Source organism: Acipenser ruthenus, chromosome 3 (assembly GCF_902713425.1).
Source record: "Acipenser ruthenus chromosome 3, fAciRut3.2 maternal haplotype, whole genome shotgun sequence".
Classification (NCBI taxonomy): domain Eukaryota; kingdom Metazoa; phylum Chordata; class Actinopteri; order Acipenseriformes; family Acipenseridae; genus Acipenser; species Acipenser ruthenus.
In genome coordinates, this window is record NC_081191.1 from 10,180,889 (window position 1) to 10,200,748 (window position 19,860).

The window sequence follows — 19,860 nt, forward strand, 5'->3', positions numbered from 1 at the left end:
GACTTCTAAGCAAAGATACAGATTTAGACAGTAGAGTTAAAACTATGAAGAACACATGGCTGGGGGACATAGAAACGCGGTTCAGTGAAATTGAGTCCGAACCTCTCTATGGCATCACAACCCAGCTGGACCCAAGATATAAGGACAGGTACTTTACAGATGCTGAGAAAAAGCTGCAATCAAAGGGAATGCTCTTGACTTACCTGGAACAAATGGAAGTTAAAAAGACTGTCACAGAACTAACATTAACAGAACATCAGCAGAAATAAACCAGATGATGTACCTTTTGCAGTACTCAGCAATACCGTGACTTCGAGTTTTGAAGAAATACTGGAGGAAAGCGCCTGTGATGTAGAAATGAAAAGCGATGGAACAAACAGCAGAGTCTGATCTGAGTGCCTACGCTTCCAAGAAAATCTGAAAAACTACAATATTCGAATCATAATGAATGTCGTTTTCCAACTTTGGCTGAAGCTGCGAGAAAGTTTGTTTCTGCTCCATGTAGCAGTATTGACAGCGAACATTTATTTAGTGCCTCTTCACGTGTTAAGGATGAGAAGAGATGAATAAAAGAACAGCTTACGACAGCAAGGAAAACAGAAACTATTGCTTAGGCAGTATTTTTTTCACAGTTATCATAAAAATTCCCATTTCTGAAAGAATGGTGTAAATATACATATTTTATATCACTTAAATATAAATACAGCAAACGTTTGCCTTATTGACTATCTATCTGTCACACTGCATTTAGGATGTCGATTTAGTTTGCTTCCGGTAAATTACTGAACACACTGCAATGAGCTGCACAATTTCTTTTAAATGCCACTGCCAGCTGCACGTCTGGAGGAGCCAGCATTTCCGCTGCCAGCGTTGTCATTGCCGCAGTGCCCCGCACCACTGCATCAAAGATCGAAAATATTTTTGCTAAAGATCGCTCTGTCCAGTAAAACAAGGGGACATTTCACGTGTTGTTATTTTTACATTTATGTTTTTATTCTGTTTGATAATTCACTGATGTTGTATAATAACTCTAGAGAAAATGATCCATTTTGAATGTGACAATGCTTTTTTTCTGCTTTAATAAATTATGTTTAATCATGAGATATCTTAAAATGCCTATTTTTAGACCATGAAAGCAAATCAAATGAAGCCCCTCCTCTGCAAGAACTATGACCTCTAAACAGGTTTATGCCAGTCTGTCTCAAGGAGGTCCTAAATTCAGCTAAAAACCTCCTATATGAAAAATACAGGGGACCAGCCAGTACCTGAGCTAACAGCGCTGTGAGTGCAAAAGTGCAGCTTGTAAACTGACATGTAAGATATTTTTGGCATTGTATTTAATGATGCTATTGCTAGGCCCTTTACATTAAGCTGTAGGATTTAAGGGACTTCCATTGCAATCAAACCTCTGATGGTGTGATATTAAATTTGCAAACAGTGGTTTAAGAGAGAGTGTTTACTGCTTTTTGTAAGGACAGGGGAAACTTTTATTTTATCCTTGGTGTTTTTCAGGCGATGGAGCAAGTGCTTGGAGGTCTATCTGTATCAAGTTCCACATTTTTATTAATCTTGCAGGTGCCATTTAAAAAAATAAATCTACAAGTAATGTAATGTACAGGAGTGGTATGTTGACATTTAATGCACATATTTCACATAATGTGCTGTACAGTTATAAAACCAAGAATTCTACAGGTAAGTCTAATCATTTTATAATCCAGTAGTGTTTATCTATTGTCTTTGAATACTAATTGTATCCTTTTTTATGTTCTTACTGTACCAGAGTTGTCAAAAGAAAAAGAAAAACCCTGTCACAGTTCAAACTCCTCAACATCGATAAAATACATTTTTCGCATTAAAACATCTTTTTATCATTCTTCATCAAACAAGATTGCAACATTACTGAGCGAGAGAGGTTCGATTCCTCTGAGACACAAACCCAATGAGATCCTGAGATAAGAGTCCTTTACATTTCACTAAACCCCTCTATTGAAAGTGATATCAAAGATTGTTCCATTCTGCCACAGCACAATCTCTCAACTAGGGGAACAGGAGCAAAAGCAGCCCGCTGAGATTTGACATGACAGCCATTCTCATCCTAGTGAGGTGCAGCCCAGTCTACAATGTCCATTTATAGAACATTTGACAATCTTAAACACAATGTAAAGGGTTTTTTTTTTTATAGTGTTCTTTGTCGTTTTCTCAAGAGATCTTTTTATTTCTTTTTTTTTCATGAGACAGGAAAGATACCATACCACTTTTCTGCCCTCTTTAAGTCTCTTAACATCATTCTGCAAAACCCTCTGCTCCCACTTCAGCAGAATAATTCAGGGGGAAGTCATCAGAATAACTGAATTGCTATTTCTCTGATATGTTAAAGAATGCAATTCATGGGCTTTTGCTTTTAAAGTACAAACTGTGCTATTCCCTGCCAGCTCAATTACAAAAGCCATTACTGGTACTGAACAACTGTAAGTGATATCCATTTTAAGTTCACTGATCCCTGCATTAAAAGTTTTCCAAGTCTATTAAACATTGTTCCATAAAACAAGCTTCCTATGAGAAAAAACGTAAGGTTAGTTAGATAAGTCTGAAAACAAGATTACATCAATAGTAAATAACTATAATGAAAAGCTTGACATGAACGGCCCCAAGGGCGAATTCAGGAATCATCATTAATGTAACAACTCAAACAAAGGCACTTAGACTTGAACTCTTTCCATTATAACACATTTTATTAACAGTCAGTCTTTCTAGTAATTTCAATAGGCGATCTGAAACATAGCAATTGAAGAATCTTAAATAATGGAAAACAAGATGAAAAGAATACTCTTCTCAAGTTTGTAAGCATTAGGGCCCTTCATCGACACAGGTGCTACACAAAGCAGTTGTGTTGTTTTTTATTGGTAACATTTATTGTCAAGACAGAGTGGCATATGGTTTTGCATTTCTTTTTGAATTGCTAATTACATTACAACAGTACTCCAAATGTGAACAAAAATACCTTTCTGAATTAAAAGAAGACTCTGGTTCATGTTAATGTATTGACATGTTAATTTATTTATGTATTTTACATTCGGTCACTACTGCAGGGGTCATTTGATAATACACATTGAGGCACTAAGACTAATGCTGTTTTTTTAGCATTTGATATTTATTTATTTATTTATTTATTTATTTAAAAAAGCAGTTACAATTGATATGCAGCAATTTAAAACATAATGGACACATTTACAAAGTTTTTGCTCTAGTGCAAATGAAACAAAACTGTAAATGTTTTGTAGATCAAACTAGCAGCAAGAAGCAACACAACCATGGACATTAGAGTTTTTTTAAATTGTATTATTACAATAGTTTTATTTTTATTTTTTATAGAGAAGTATTTAATGAAAACTTTGCACTGAAGCAAAAGCATACCCTATATCTGGCCATTTTAACAGAAGCTAGACAGGCACTGACAAAAACAGCAAAACAATAACATGTATGGCACAGTATATCTTTTATATATATATATATATATATATATATATATATATATATACACACACATTTATAACAAGGTGTCTATGCTCGTTTCACACTCAGCTTTACTGATAAAGTAAACAACGATCCATATATTTATATAGTTCCATTTTAAATTACAAGGATAATAATTACATTTAAAATATCTTGCTTAAAATATGATTTTGGTTATTATTTTCTATGAAGAGCACCACAGCACTCCACTATCAGATCACACCGATGTTTACAGAGAACACACTTTTTTCTCTTTTGAAATAAACAGTGATGCATTTCCAGATTTTTTTTTTTTTTACAATTCAATAAAATAAATCAATAAAGGGCTTATACATATCACAAGTGTTTCTATTTGTATCCATTCCTGCAAACAGTGGAAATGGTCTCCATGAAAGTAACTCTACTCAATAGATGATGAATTCAAAATTGAAATGAATGATATGGATATCACATTGGTTCTTCTAAACATAAATTCAGGACAAAAATAAAATACAAACAAACACTGTATTATTATTTTATTTTCTTGTTCAGTGGCCTGTGACAACTTGCATATTGTATCCATTTTCAAATTCCATTATGAATCTCTTACTTCCGTCTGCAAATTTCCCTCACACTCTTTGAAACAAATGCTTTGCATTTTCTCAGTTTTCTTTCATTAATTAGCTGACTGATGGGGCATAGCTATTGCCACAGTTCACTGAACAGCCTAATATCAAATTCTGTAGCTTTGTCACTTCATGTAAATGCTGCTTACCGCTTCAATTTATTGTTGTAAGCAGCAACATTTCACTAATGAAAAAAAAAGTCTTGGAATATCGTGTAATAGCCATAAATCTATTGAAATATATTATTTTATTCTGTCCCTGAATACCTTTTAATTACTTTCTTACCTTGCTTACTCATGTGCTCCTAATAAAGTACAATTAATGATAATTACAACTTTGATCAAGATATTATGTGAGGTTTAAGTGCCTATTCATTTTCTCACATTTAGGAGGCAAGCAATAAAAAAGGACATGAAGAAAACTTAATCAGAGTTTCCTAATATCTACTAATTGTATAGAAGTCTTACTTGTTTTTTTTTTTCCCACACACTGCTAAAATGCATTTAGCACTCGGTATTAACACAGAAAGTGGGATGGGAAGGCATTAGGGGGCTATAATAATTATATACACCAACGCACAATCAAGACAAACTGCAAGAAAAAAAACACGTATTAAAGAGCAAGCAGTTTCATATTACTTCTTTTTTACTGCCCGCTTACATTTACATTTTTTTTTTTTTTGTACATATGATGAAGTTTGCAGTAGTGTTTTTTTTGTGCGTGTGTTTAAAGCCCTTGGGTTTAGAAGCAACTCTTCAGTTCTAGCTGTCAGACGTAGACATGTTTTAAAACAGGCCAGATCACTCAAAGTGGGGGGTTGTGCAAGCACCAGCACCATCCAGTGAACACCTATGTATTGCAAGAAATACAAAACTGAACTTGATCCCCAGGAGGTGTTCACAAGATGGCGCTGTCGATTATTAACATAAACATACTCAAACAGATCTAGCCTGTTACATATGTCTATGGCTGACAACTAAACAGAAGATACGCTTCTGAACTCAGACCAAAATGATCACAGACTATAAACAAATATTAACAAGCACCATTAAAGGGTACTGGAAGAACAGTAAACAGAAAAAAAAAATGCAAATCTAATAAGCGTGGTGCATCACTATCCCCCTTGGGTGCAAACACCATTTATTTTAAATTCGAAAATGGTAGTAAAACCTAGTGTAATTAAAAATAACAGTCATAATGGCTGTGCTTAGGGTATGCCCCTATTTTGATTTGGTGTACTGTATATTTGTAGCTCCCTGTCCAGACATTTCAAATTTGACTTTGTGTCACTTCTCGTGAGAGAAGAAGGGGGTGAAACAGTTCCATACACATGTGCCTTTTGAATTCTAAACCTGCAACATTTATCCGTCAGATTGAGCCTTACATTTTGATGGCAATGATACATGTATATATTGTATTGTTTCAAAGAATGTTCTATTACACTGCAACAGGGATTTTTTTTTTTAAAATGGAGTTTCATGTAGTTGGAGAAATGCACATTATTAACACATCTCAATTAAAATCAAGATAACAGATAATTTGTGTTATTTTACAAGGTTTGGCACACTAGATATTAACAGTAATGCAAGTAAGACAGCCCATAAATAAATCTTAGCATTGCTAACAAAAGTCAATTCCATATTCAAGAGGCACAGAAATGGCATCAGTATAGCTATGGGTAGTTTCTAAATGTCACTATTAATTGCATATCCCTCATATGTATATAATTGTTGCATCTAAATTTTCATTGATACATAAACCTTAACACCTTAGGTGCACTATAAGAGAATGTAATTTTTGAAATCGATAACCCAGTATTGATATATACAGATGCATTGAGCAGATGCATTATTGATTTGTTCTACCTTTGGAAAGGGAATTACAACAAATCTTAGTGGCTGGGGCTGGGGCTGGGGGTGGACGGTGGACTCTCTAATTTATATATATATATATATATATATATATATATATATATATATATATATATATATATACATATGCACTTAGTTGTAAAGTTAAGACCCTTTGACATTGGCATGCTCTACCTGGGTCCACAATGTGTGTATGTAATGCCCTGGAAGCAGCAACATTCACATGACCACCCTTTCATCTGTTCAGGCTTTCAAGATGGCATGCTTGTTACTGATGCTTCCATTCAAGCTTCTCTGGATTGGATTGTCAGCCCAAATGTTGATTAGAGCAAATGTTTCTTCATCCCTGCTGCAATGTGGCTCATGAGGTGTCTTAATCAACACAAATATGGCTAAACAAAATAACTAGAAACGTTCCTTGTGGAAGTGAAACCATCACGCAGGCTTGGCTCTTTGTTATGTCCATGGGTCAAAGCACTTCAACTCACATTCTGATGAGGTTCTGAGTAGCCAGAACCCAGGTAGGAGCACCATTGTGAAAGGGGCTTTAGGAATATGTATACATGGCTACAAAATGAGCACACTTGTAAGTAGCAAACAAAATCAATTGCAGAATGCCCTCCAGGTGTTTACTTGCAACCAAGATGATGTCAGAAAAAACACATAACAGAAAACCTAGCTACATTTAAAACCTTGATTTTTATAAAAAAACAAAATCCTTAAAAAGGACATGAATCCTCATTTAGAAACACCTTATGGTACAATACACTAACAATAACTATAGTTGACAAGTAACTTAAACAGAGGTATAGACTTGCATATACTGTACATTCAAAAATATGTATGGAGACAAATGTCCAACTTTCACAGAAAGCATAGAAACATCTAATGTTATATATATATATATATATATATATATATATATATATATATATATATATATATATATATATATATATATATATATATGGTTAGCTTCTGATATGTGGCATCTGATTTTCGGTTTTAACCGATAAAACACCCCATATACAAAAAATAATAATCGGTGGGTAGGCAATAAACACCGGAAAAACTGTGGAAATGGTTAATCTATTCATGTTGACTTTACCATTTTCCCATTAAAAAAAATAAAACCAACTATAAAAATAATAATAAATACATTTCCCAGTGCTGCTGGGCAATGTCCCGCCTTCCTGACTTGCATCTATCATTGATTTGTTCTAAATACTTTAAACCTGCCCCAATCCTGAGTGACAGCACATTCCTACATTTCTATTGGAGACTCCGCTTGTGAGATTTAAAACGAGATAACAATCATGATGGAGGCTTGTTAGCGGGATTTAAAGCTGTATACAGTTAAGATATGGAGGATTTAAAACAGAATTGTGGCGAAATGTACAAAAATGCGTACACACAAAAAACCTCAGAAGAATGTACCCGTGACCATAGGGATTTCATTGTGGAAGACAGCAAAGGAAAGAAGGAACAACTTAAGTGTGCAAGTACTGTCGAGTTACTATACATATTTTGACACACACACACAAAAAAAAGCTCAAGCACTTTGGAAAGTAACCGAAAACACTAATTTCATACAGTATATCAAAAACGAACTATTTACATAAAACTCGAAAATACTGTAGCTAAAAATAAGCACAGAAAAATACAATTAATAAAACCCGAAAAAGTCCTAGCTATATATCTGGAGGCTCTACCAGACAAAGGACAAATGAATTGCTTCTTAAAATGTATGTCCCATTTATAAATGAATTACAAAAAATGTGTAGTGATATTATTATTATTATTATTATTATTATTATTATTATTATTATTATTACATGTGTAATAACTGTCGAATGTGGCTACAACATATAATAACTAGCGAATGTGTAGACTAGACATTATCTTTTATATTTTATTTTGCTTTAATGTATCCTTGACTGGTCAGAACCATGAGTCTTGATAACACACTTAAGTCAGCCTATGTTTTTAGTTTTTAGGTTTTTTTTACAGTGAACTTGAATGTGGCTTTCTTTTATTTTCATGTTGCATAATTATCTATTACTTGACAAATAAGCCATACATTTACAATAAACTGACCAAATGCTTCAACTGCTGCTTAATTATAACAGAAATTCACTGAGAAATATTTTTCAAGGAACTGTTCTGAGTCTATTGGAGGGATAGTGTTTTAATCTGTATTCTAAAAGTATCTAAAGCAGTGGTGTTTATCATCAAGACTAACAGCATCTGAAATATGTATGCACTCCACAACAAGATCACATTTATTATCCGCTGTAACAGATCTATGTGGTTTTTGAAGTGCTTTTCTGACCTTGAGGAACTTTGCTGCTGTATTGGGAACTTCAATACATCTAAAAGAAACCTGACAATGTCAGTGATTTGCTAGATCTTTCTGACAGGCGCTGCAAGATTACAATAAAATGGCACCAGAGAAAGTAAACAGGACAGGACCCTGTGGCTACATTTCTGCTTAAAATACAAAAAGAAACAAACATATTAGAGAAAGGATAAAAAATTCAACATCATCAGAATTTATATATACGTTTTGGCCTAAGAAAAGCTATGGTTGTTTCATAATGGGGCTCTGACTTTTGACCTACAGTATCAGCACACTGTTTAGCACAGCAGTACAAATGTGATGTGGACCATATCCTAATCACAAAATATTATATCAGAGAATATTTATGAACTAATCTTTTGTTGCTTTATACCAAGCATGTATGAGTCATATATAATATCATTTGTTTTCTTTTTTATATAACAAATTCAATTTCTTTTTTTTTTAAATAGATAATACAAATTCGGTACTAAACCCCCAGCCACTCAATATTTCTCAATATACTGTGTCAATCTATTCCAAAGAAATTAAATTTTAACCAATCACACCTCTCTGGGCTTATGTACAAATCTAGAATATCTGGAGGGAAGAAAGATGTAGGGAAGTTATTGTTGCTATTATGTTTTTCTATCTATGAAGTCTTCACATTTTAATTAGAATCAATAATTAATTAAATTGATGTATATTAAGAAATTAAAAGTTAATTAAAACAGTCCCATGAATAACAGGTCATTTCCATTGTCAGAGGAAAGGGAATATGATGAACTATCCCCAGTAATTACATGTTTAAAAAACGAATGCTGAATCCAGCTCATCATAGTATCCTATTATTTCTACGATGCAAATGATGGTCTTTCATTTCTAAAAGTAAATACATATTGCAGCACTCCCACATAACCACTGTCTCACATACCTTGTTCTGTAAAAGCTTATCCCTCACATACATATATAATCAGAGGAATCGGAGCACAGCCTCATTCCAAAACAAGGCTGCAACATCGGGGGTTGAATTCTGGTTCAGCCCCAGTGCTAATTGTGGAAATGGAGAAAAACAGCGCTTAACTGCTTTTCCTGCCTGTGGAAACTAGCCCTTTGTGTTCAATATTAACTGTTGTTTGTTTTAACATACGGTATGTAATTCGAAAAGAAATACAATTGTTTTGTGTTCAGTGTTCTGTGGTAGTATAAATTGAACTGAAGCACTTTGTTTAATTTAACTGACCTGTGTTTAATGAGATTTTAAGGCATAAATAAAAACCCTGTTTGTTGTGCTAGGTTCCATTCATTGCTTTATCACTTAAGCACATTATGACTTATTATTCTGAGAGCCGCTAACACTGCACTCTCAATTACATTTTGATTATCCAGCAAGTTTCAAATACAAAATACATTCAGCAGGTACATCGTTTTTAGTTAGCTAAATATAACAAGGCCAGAAGATGGAAGCCCATTCCGGTTGCAGACCAGACAAATCTGGAGGGCATTTCCCATTTAACAAACTCTGGACACACATGACCAGAGAGATGCAAAGCAGGACTACAGAGATGGTGTAACTATCACATGAAGCAATGTTCTCAGTTCCCTTATATAAAACTGTAATTTCAGTAATGACAATACAATGACAATACAATATTTGTGTAATTAAAACATCAAATATATATATATATATATATATATATATATATATATATATATATATATATATATATATATATATATATATATATATATATTGCATCATTAGTCAGGTTTCCACGAAGCTTAGAAAGTCGATACTCTCTCCCCACTGTCATGATTTCTATGACGTAGCATGCACATACTCTATTCCTCACATTACAGGAAGTCCGTGTCTAAAACACTACGATTTTTAAAGGGTGGGTAAATCGCCTTCTCAAGCTAAAAAGCTGTACAATTGACCAAGGCCAAATTGGAACAGACAGTAACATTTAAATAGGCCCTCCCGTATTTGAATATTCATTAGGTTATTTGCATTTGGAAGGAGAATTTCTCTGGCTGAAGAAAACTATATGGAAACCCACACTACCGAAATAGCATGAGAAAAAGTTGAAACTTATTTTTCTTTTTCCATGGAAACTTCCCCATTGTGTTCACAATGGCCTATTCTCTGTTAGCACCACTACTTGTTATACTTTGGCTAGATAAACGACAATATGTACAGATAAACTCCATATTGGCGGTTCATAAAAATACCATAGAATGAACTTATGTATTGCGTAGGGCAATTAGCCGTTAACTGTAACTGCAAACAGGATGTGCTTGTTTAAATAGTAGTGCTCTTAAAAATGTTAATCCAGAATTAATCACAATTAAAACAGATAAAATAACCCTGTTATTTATTCAAAATATATTTACTTTTCTTTACTATACAGTAGAAAGTGTAAACAGAAAACTACGATGGCACCATCTAGGTGTTAGCAAAGGACTAGAAATAAAAAGGTCTGCCTGGTTGCCTGCTTCATTTAAGAAACTAAGAAATAGTGTGTGCAGATAATAATCAGGAAGGCAATAAATTGTACTTCCATTGTAATGACCTCTTTGCTGCTCCCTGGGGCATATCTTATGCGACCAATGACATTTCTACAGCTCTCTAATTCAGTGCTTTTGTTCTTGTAAAGTGTACAGTAGCTGCTGACTCTGGACCTTGTATTATTATTAATCTTTTGGCCATGGTATTGTAACTTGTAGCGTTATGAATGTAGTCATACACACAGGTTTTAAAATAACCTTGTACTATTGTCTAAAGTCAGCACTGTTATCATTTCTCCTTTTTGAAATAATAATAATAATAATAATAATAATAATAATAATAATAATAATAATAATAATAATAATAATAATCTACTGTGCATAACTTGTATAACTGGTTCCACATTTTGCATGTCTAACACAATTATAAACAAGCTACAGATATTTTATTTATATCATCATGCTCCGCTGTTCTCTGTACTAAATGACTGTCTCATCAGAGATATGTCTCGCCTTCAGATGCAGTGAAGTGCTGGAAACGCTGGGTCTGAAGTGGCCAATGCCTCCTCATAATCAAATGTGATCAGTCAAGTTGAAGAAGCAAAGAACCAATAATTGCTCTATCTACCATTACCATCACAAGACAACCTCAATTTTAATCAACAAAGAGAGTGACCCTGTTTCCCCTTGATGCACAGCATAGATCATGCAACACTCACAAAGTATTCACATTTTATGGAATGGTTTGCCCATTTGGCCAAAGTAAAGCAATTTTAATTAAAAAGGTTAAATCTGCAAATTTTTCATCATTGAATAAACCATAATTAAAGCAACAAAGGTGGGGAGCTGAAGGAAACCAATATGTGTAGCAAAATGAATTTTGCTCATCAATTGTATCCATTAACTCAAACATTCAGTCCTCAAGCTTGGTCTCATGTATATTCATTTTTTTTTTTTCTCGCTTATTAAAACAAAAATCATCAAATGTTAAGCAGAGATGGTAGCAGGAGAGCTGACAACAAAAAAATGTATTGTAATGTTTAAAGGGTAACCTAATTTATTTTCTTTTGGCATTCCATTTTCAATGCATATCATTTAAAATACATTACTGTTTACTTTTGAATATATCCAGTACCAAGACTGAAGCAGAGGGATGAACATGAGTTTCAGATGACAGGTGAAGCTTGAAGCCCCAATGTCTGCTAATTCAGTTTTGATTAGGACATGGGTTTGTACTGAAATATAGATGGTATTTGCTGAGTGAAATGTACATCTGATCTGAACATATGACTCCATGCTTCATTGCAGTTCAGCTTTTTGAATTTGCCTGTACATTTCTTGTGGAAAAAACATGCAGCCAGTTTCTGATTGCTGTGTACCATTGTTTATTTGCAATTTCAAGCTTAGGGAATGAATTGTAGTAAATTTTGTACATTTGTGTTATCTTAGATATAATTTTAACGCATTCACACACTATTTACATTTTTTTTCACTTATTTATTCTTTAGACTTTGGTTGATAGTGTTAACTCACTGATTATGATAAATATACTTAATAATTGTCAATAACTGGTCCTACAAACGTGTATAGGTATGGTCTTTTTTTTTGTACATACTACATGCCTCCACTTAACACATTAATTTCTAATTCATGGGTGACATGGAGGTTTTTTTCCATCCACGGTAGCAATATATTGTGGCAGGCTCAGATTTCTAGAAATTAGCAATAATGTGTGTGTTTGAATTTCTCATTTAAATCTTCTTCTCTGTCGCATTCTTTTTTGTTGTTTTACGGTAACCAGTTAAAGAATTAAGGAATTAGAGATTAACGATTATGACAAACAAAAAAAATTCAGACATGGTGCAAAATGTTTAATAATATAAGCCTAGATAGAAAATCACCATTATTATCCGTATTTGCATACATTTAAACAATAATACAATGCTTAAGACATATAAGTAATTTTCATTTTATAATGCTCAAAATATACTAGTCTACCGCAGGTCGCGAAAAGGTCTGTATGGTAGTCGACTTCTTTGTTGACTCACTTATTAGAGGCATGAATGCAGAGGGATTTTTTATTCCCTGTTTTTTGATTTTCTATAAAGCAGGATATATCTGTGGGGTAAGGGTTAATCAACTGAAAATCTAAATAAATAGCATACAAAGACAACAGGGAATATAATTTCCCTGAGGCTTGCTTATCGTCTGCCAGATTAATTAGCAAAATACAGTATCTTATATTTACCGTATAGACACATGGGAACAAAACTGTTTAGAAAAAGTGTGGAAGATTCCTCTGACATAACCAAAATCTATCGTTACGAACAGAGGCATATGCATTAAAACAAAACGAAAACAAAACAAAAAAAAGTCAGAAAAATCAGGAGGTAGAGGCCAAGGCTTTTGTACAAAATCCAGTATGGCGCATCACAGGCACTGGGTGCTTTAATTAAGCACAGACAACTGATACACAGGCACAGGAGCTTGTCAAAATCCGAGGAGTCTACAAGCCACAAACGAATGCACAACTACGAGGGTGAGCATGACTGGCGACACCTAAAGTAAAATCAGTTAATCAACAATTATTCATCACTATAAGGTAGGAATAGAACACTGTACTGCTGCAACATTATTACAATCAAATTAGTACCAGATTAAATTAAATTAAATTAAATGATTACATTGATTTTATGGTAAAGATATGGTGACAGTTTTTGTGCAATTGTCAAAATATACAGTGAATAGATTTAATTTATTGTGATCATATACAAACCTATAGCCATACACTATAACAAAATATGAAGTTTTATACCACAAGCATTGTTATATCTACGATGGGGTACATTTTTGTTATTCCACTTAACCACTTCAACATCATGACGTATGCACATACGTCAAATGAAACCCACTTACAGTACCATGCCGTATGTGCCTACGTCAAGTTTCCCATTCTATTCTATGATTGGTTTCTCCGTCTAGCGTTTCAGGTTTCATTCTCTAAGGCAGTGCTTGTATTGTGGAATGTGCAATGAAAGTCAGGTGAGGGTCAGGTGACATTTGTATCCAATTGCGTGTCATGTAGTGATTCCAATCTATCTGTGGCCTTTTAGAATGTTGAGATATATTCCAGGAAGCCATTCAACTTTTACAAGTATATATATATATATATATATATATAGTGTTTTAAATTATTATTTTTTGTTTTATTATTAGTTTTACTTGTTTAGTTGTAGTTTATATATTTTATGGCGAAAGCTAAACATGGCAACGTATGTGGAGAGCGACAACGGGAGTGAAATTGGTTCGGAGGATTTCAGATTTAATTAATACAAGTGCTGACACTAGGGTATCAGCACACAGGGCCTAGTGTCACATTTAATAAAGAAAACAAAACAAAACAAAACAAAGCTAAAAATACAAATAAAAGTTTGCCACACAAGGCGAACATACTAAACTACGAAAACCCTCCCCTAAACTAACCTACTTCTGTGCTTCCGGAGTCCCAGCATACTCACGGCAGCTCCTGCCTCTTCAGATGGTCTCCGCTGGGCAATGAATTCACGAGCTCCGTCTTCGAGTGGAAGGGTTTCATGTCACCATGGAGCGGACGCTCTCCTCGATATAAACACAGCACCCGTCTGTGTAGCATGGCGGTGCAGTCGCCTCGAACTGTGGCACAGACACTTTTTGAGCTCTGGGCACACCCCCCAGCCAATCCGGATCACCCATTCAGCTCAGCGCCGTGCAAATCTAACTGCTCAATTGGTTGCCCTTCTCCTGTTCTGTGTCTCGGCTGCACACATTTGCACAGGAACCAGCGACAGGGCTCTGCCTGTCACAGTGCACCATCAAAATGAATAAGTGAACAAGTCAAATCAACATTTCGGTGCATCCACCTTCATCAGGTTTTACAAAACCATAGAAGTCAGGAATGAAAAAGAGAGCAATACACCATGCTCTCATTCCCCTGTTATTAATTATTTAATTATTACATCAATCAGAAAAAATCCAGTATAAACCTATACACTCACAGAAAGCCCAGAGTTACCAATTACATCTATAGCAAATTAATCACAATTATCCAATATTAATAATTTTCTTACCTAAGTTCAATTCTATTTAATTAGATTTTGCACCAATTGTATTCAAATGTTTATAAATGTCAATCCCTGATTTATTTTATGTTAAAATTTAATTTAAAATGTGTTTTAATTATTGAAATAATTTTTCTTGCCCCAAATGACAGCCGTGCCGTTCCGATGATATATACCGCTTCTGGGGTGGTTAAAGGCCCTTGGCTTACACCTCGCCTTAGCACCACCCCAGGACTGGTATAAATCAGGGCAACCGCACAGCCCGTTGTGGTTTATAATATATATATATATATATATATATATATATATATATATATATATATATATATATATATATATATGTTTCTGTGTTTGCAAATCATTAATCTAATATTTACTTCCTTTTTAGATAAATATCAATATTACCCCCTGTGGCAATGTGCTCCGCCCCTGTGTGCATTTCTGTGTTGTATGTTGCGTGTGGTGTGTTAATGTTGGTGTATAGATATGGCTGCACGGGATATAAATGGGTGTGTGCAGCACGAGTTATTTAAACTGCATAATTGTATTTAGGCACGGGATTGCTCATCACTTCATGTGCATTTAAAGTATATAATATGTGAGCACGAGGTTGCACATAATTAATTCACGTGCTGGGGTTCGAGTGAATAATTAATTAGTAATTGAATCCTGGCACAACAGTATATATAGATGCACGTTTTACTCACTCAGGGTTGTGAGTTCGATGAGTGGAGAACGGTGTGGAGAGGAGGTAAACGATAACAAAAAGAATAATAATAATAATAAAAAGAAGAAGTGGTGTTTGTACTCACCGTGTTTGTTCGTCCCTGTTTGTTAGTGTCTGTTCGTTTTGTTTGTCTGTTTATTTTGGCTAAAGTGCAGTGTCCTGTGTTTTGTTCAAACCTTTTTATTTATAATAAACCAGCGCAAGCAAGCGCCTTCATCATTTCACCTCATCTGTCCTGTCTGTGTTATTTATCTTCTGGTTCTGACGTCACCACTCAGCCAGCCATGTGACACCCCCTCTAGATAGTTTTTTCACATGTTGTATACCAATAATATGTAACTGTGAGATGTTATGCCCCAATTCTATATAATGTGCCGCTGTGGGGTAATTTAAATCAACGCTAATTGAGGTCTTATGTTCACTTCTTCATTTTTTAAGAGCTCAACTGGGTTTTCCAACATTCGCTAAACCACAAAGGCCTTTAATCAAGTAAATAACTTGTTTAGTCAAGCAAGTTATAAAATCCTTTATCTGGTACTGTTTATTCGTAATGGGGTAATTAAAGGTAGTGATTGTATACATGTTATTAGATTGTACAGTTACCACATCTGTAGCTACCCAGTGGTGGAGGTAGTAGAAAAGTAGTCCTCGGTTCTGCTGGTAAATAACTATGTACTAGAAAATCTTTTAGATATCTACCTCTCTTATAAGAAATTAACAGAGAAGTCTTAAAGACAGATCTTAAGATCGCTAGCTAATATATGTCAATACTCTTTTATAATTGTATTAATGGTGCCTGTTAAATAGGATAATTATAAATTAGAGCATTTCTGTTCTATGTGGATTATTATTATTATTTGTTTATTTAGCAGACGCCTTTATCCAAGGCGACTTACAGAGACTAGGTTGTGTGAACTATGCATCAGCTGCAGAGTCACTTACAACTACGTCTCACCCGAAAGACGGAGCACAGGTTAAGTGACTTGCTCAGGGTCACACAATGAGTCAGTGGTTGAGGTGGGATTTGAACCAGGGACCTCCCGGTTACAAGCCCTTTTCTTTAACCAAAGGGGCAGCAGTGTGGAGTAGTGGTTAGGGCTTTGGACTCTTGACCGGAGGGTTGTGGGTTCAATCCCCAGTGGGGCACACTGCTGTTGTACCCTTGAGCAAGGTACTTTACCTAGATTGCTCCAGTAAAAACCCAACTGTATAAATGGGTAATTGTATGTAAAAAATAATGTGATATCTTGTAACAATTGTAAGTCGCCCTGGATAAGGGCGTCTGCTAAGAAATAAATAATAATAATAATAATAATAATAACCACTGGACCACACAGTCTCCTTAATGATGAACCTTTGGTTCAAGTAAAGTGTGTCTGTCCAAATTCCGTGCTCTATTATTAAAATATATTAAAAAAGATATAAAGAACATACTGAACGATAATTTGTGGTGTACAGTTTATATTTGCCATAGGTGGATGTCCCAGTAAAGCACACGCCCGCCTGCTAAGTAGTCTTTTTGAACTATAATGACAAACATGAACAACTTCACTTAACTTTAAAATATGGTTGTGTATTTAATTAAAATTATGCACCAAAACTCATTAAAAAGGTGAATGTTATTCTATATCTTATTTGTATTCTATTAAAATGAAAGTCATTTTAAATGAGTTCTATGCCATAACATGATAGATAACATGTGCATGGCACCTAATGACAGAATTGTCCCAAATGGAATTGCATATTCTTCTTAACAATAGCAGCCTAGGTTAAACATGCAGACCAGTAACACATTGTTTAATTTTAGTTGGAGTAATCAGAGCAGAAAGTTTTTTAAACATTAATTGAATAATTATAAGAAAGAATCAGATGTGCATTTTTAACATAGACAATGTTCAGTCATGAATATGGTTTTAAGACAGCAACTCTTAACAATAAACCCATTTTTGTTTTGGACCAGGTTTTTCTTGGTTTTTGGTTTTTCATGATGTTTACATCCTCTGACCACTTAACTAAATGCAGCGGAGACTCTACGTCACAGAACAGAAAGTTATGTACTCTTTGCATTGTCAACATTATGAGAATACTGTTTCACAACAGACTGCAAGTATAACTTGTGTTGTTTACATAAGTTTACATACTTGAAATGTTTTTGCTTACGATTGTAAGTCGCCCTGGATAAGGGCGTCTGCTAAGAAATAAATAATAATAATAATAATAATAATAAGCATCCTGTCTGATGGATGCTAGTGTTCTAGTTATTGTTAACTGTTACACGACTCCAGTACATAGGGACTGTGAATGGAATAAGTATACTGTTGGACTGGGAGATATCTTTATTGTATTACTGGTGCTGATGCATTGTAGTTTGTCTGTCTCCAGGGCTTGCCTTCTCTCTCCCTCCATTCTAGAAGGATTGCGGAGAAGATGGACTGCTGTATTACCTGCAGACACACAGATAAGCGAGGCTCTCACCTACTAGAGTTAAGTATCAGTGGCCGGGTCGGGAGACTAATGCTCTTGTAGGGAGGGGCTGAATGCGGGGTGTGTGAATTAGCCCCAGGGAAGGGAGAGTGAGTGATCCCGCTGTTGAGTTGAATCAGCAGGCTTGTTTCAGCCTCCCTACTCGGCACGCTTGGTCACCCGCCTGGCGTGGTGAATGTGTTTCTCCCATAGCTGAATTGCTGTGTGTGTAAGCCTCTATTTTTTCCTATTACTGCCTTTGCAGTTAAAATAAAAAAAAGCAGTACACTTTTCTTCCTGTCTAACACGCCACTGCTCCTTGAGCCTGTGCTCCACTCCGGCATGCGCTACGTGCTGCTCCATTGTGTGACTGCACGCGGTCCAGAACCAGGTTATTACTGCACTGCACTGTGGTCTCCCCTGTACTGCTCTCCTGATTGCCTACATCAGCCACTCGAGCCTGTGTATCCACCCCGGTGTATGCTATGCACTACCCCGGGTTGTGTTGACTACATGCGGTTAAGGCTAGGCGCTTCTCGGTGCTTCGGCGCCCTTGGTGCTTAGATGCTCTATGCCTCTGTGCTTAGTGCCACAGCATGTCAATAACACCTGCACTTGGTGCCCCGATTCTTCGGTGCACCACTACTGTATTGTACCTCACTCAGTGTCCTCAGTGCTTCTGCACCCTTGGTGGCTATGCTTCAATACACAGGTCTATACCCTCCAGTGTTTAAACAATGCCCTTGGGGCTGTGCAGACATCAAGCATGGCTAAATTCCACACTTGCACGTCCTGCACAACATCCCCTGCTAGCACGGCTGAGCCGTACGTGGTGTTGGGAGCCCCTAGCCAGGCAGCAGGCTCAAGCCCTTGCTCTGGCCCCAGCTCAGCCAATAACGCCGGCCCCGGAGCTGACCCCGTCTGCATCTCCAATTCAACAATGCAATTAATCTGGATTGTTTTATTCTGTTTAGGTGCCCTACACTGCTTTATAAACTGTGATGCTGACATGTTAATTACTGTGTCTAATATGTGTAGCTGATAAATATGCCTGTTTTGACATAGCCCTGGAGAAAAGTATTCATTTGATATATTTTATTTTTGTAACTGCGAAAAGCATATTTTATCTTATAAATAAAAACATTGAACTCCATTTTGCTTGTCCTCTACATTTTTTGTGGTTCTTGCATTGCCAATAATTTAACCTGTGCTGTTAAACTATGTTTGTACTTTATATTTGGGATTAGGGTTTAGATTAACAGCATTTTTGTGGGCGAGAAGGGAGTGTACCCAAAACTGCACAGAAGAAAAACAATGTTAGCAAAATGGGAAACTACAGTCATTCAGGAGTGTAGCCTCTTATACAAGCGAGGGGGTGGTATGTTAATTATATTCCTTTGCATCCTATAGCCTCATAAGGCTTAGCACATGTTTTACCAGGGGCAGAAAGCATCAAAAAGGAGCAAGATTTAAAACATGCCTGTAAGTTTAAATACAAATGCAATACAGAATTTGAAATGCTTGTGGATACAGAAAACACCCCCCCTCCCTCCCCCATCTGGTGATGTTTATTTATCAGTGAATTATCTCATTATTAGATTGTAGACAGCTGAATTACTGTATATCATTAATGGCTGCCAGCTGTTAGCTGTTGAGAAAACACCAAATCAAAGATAACAGAAAGCATAACAACACAATCCGTTCAAATTCAATATATAAATATATTTTGAGCTTGTCT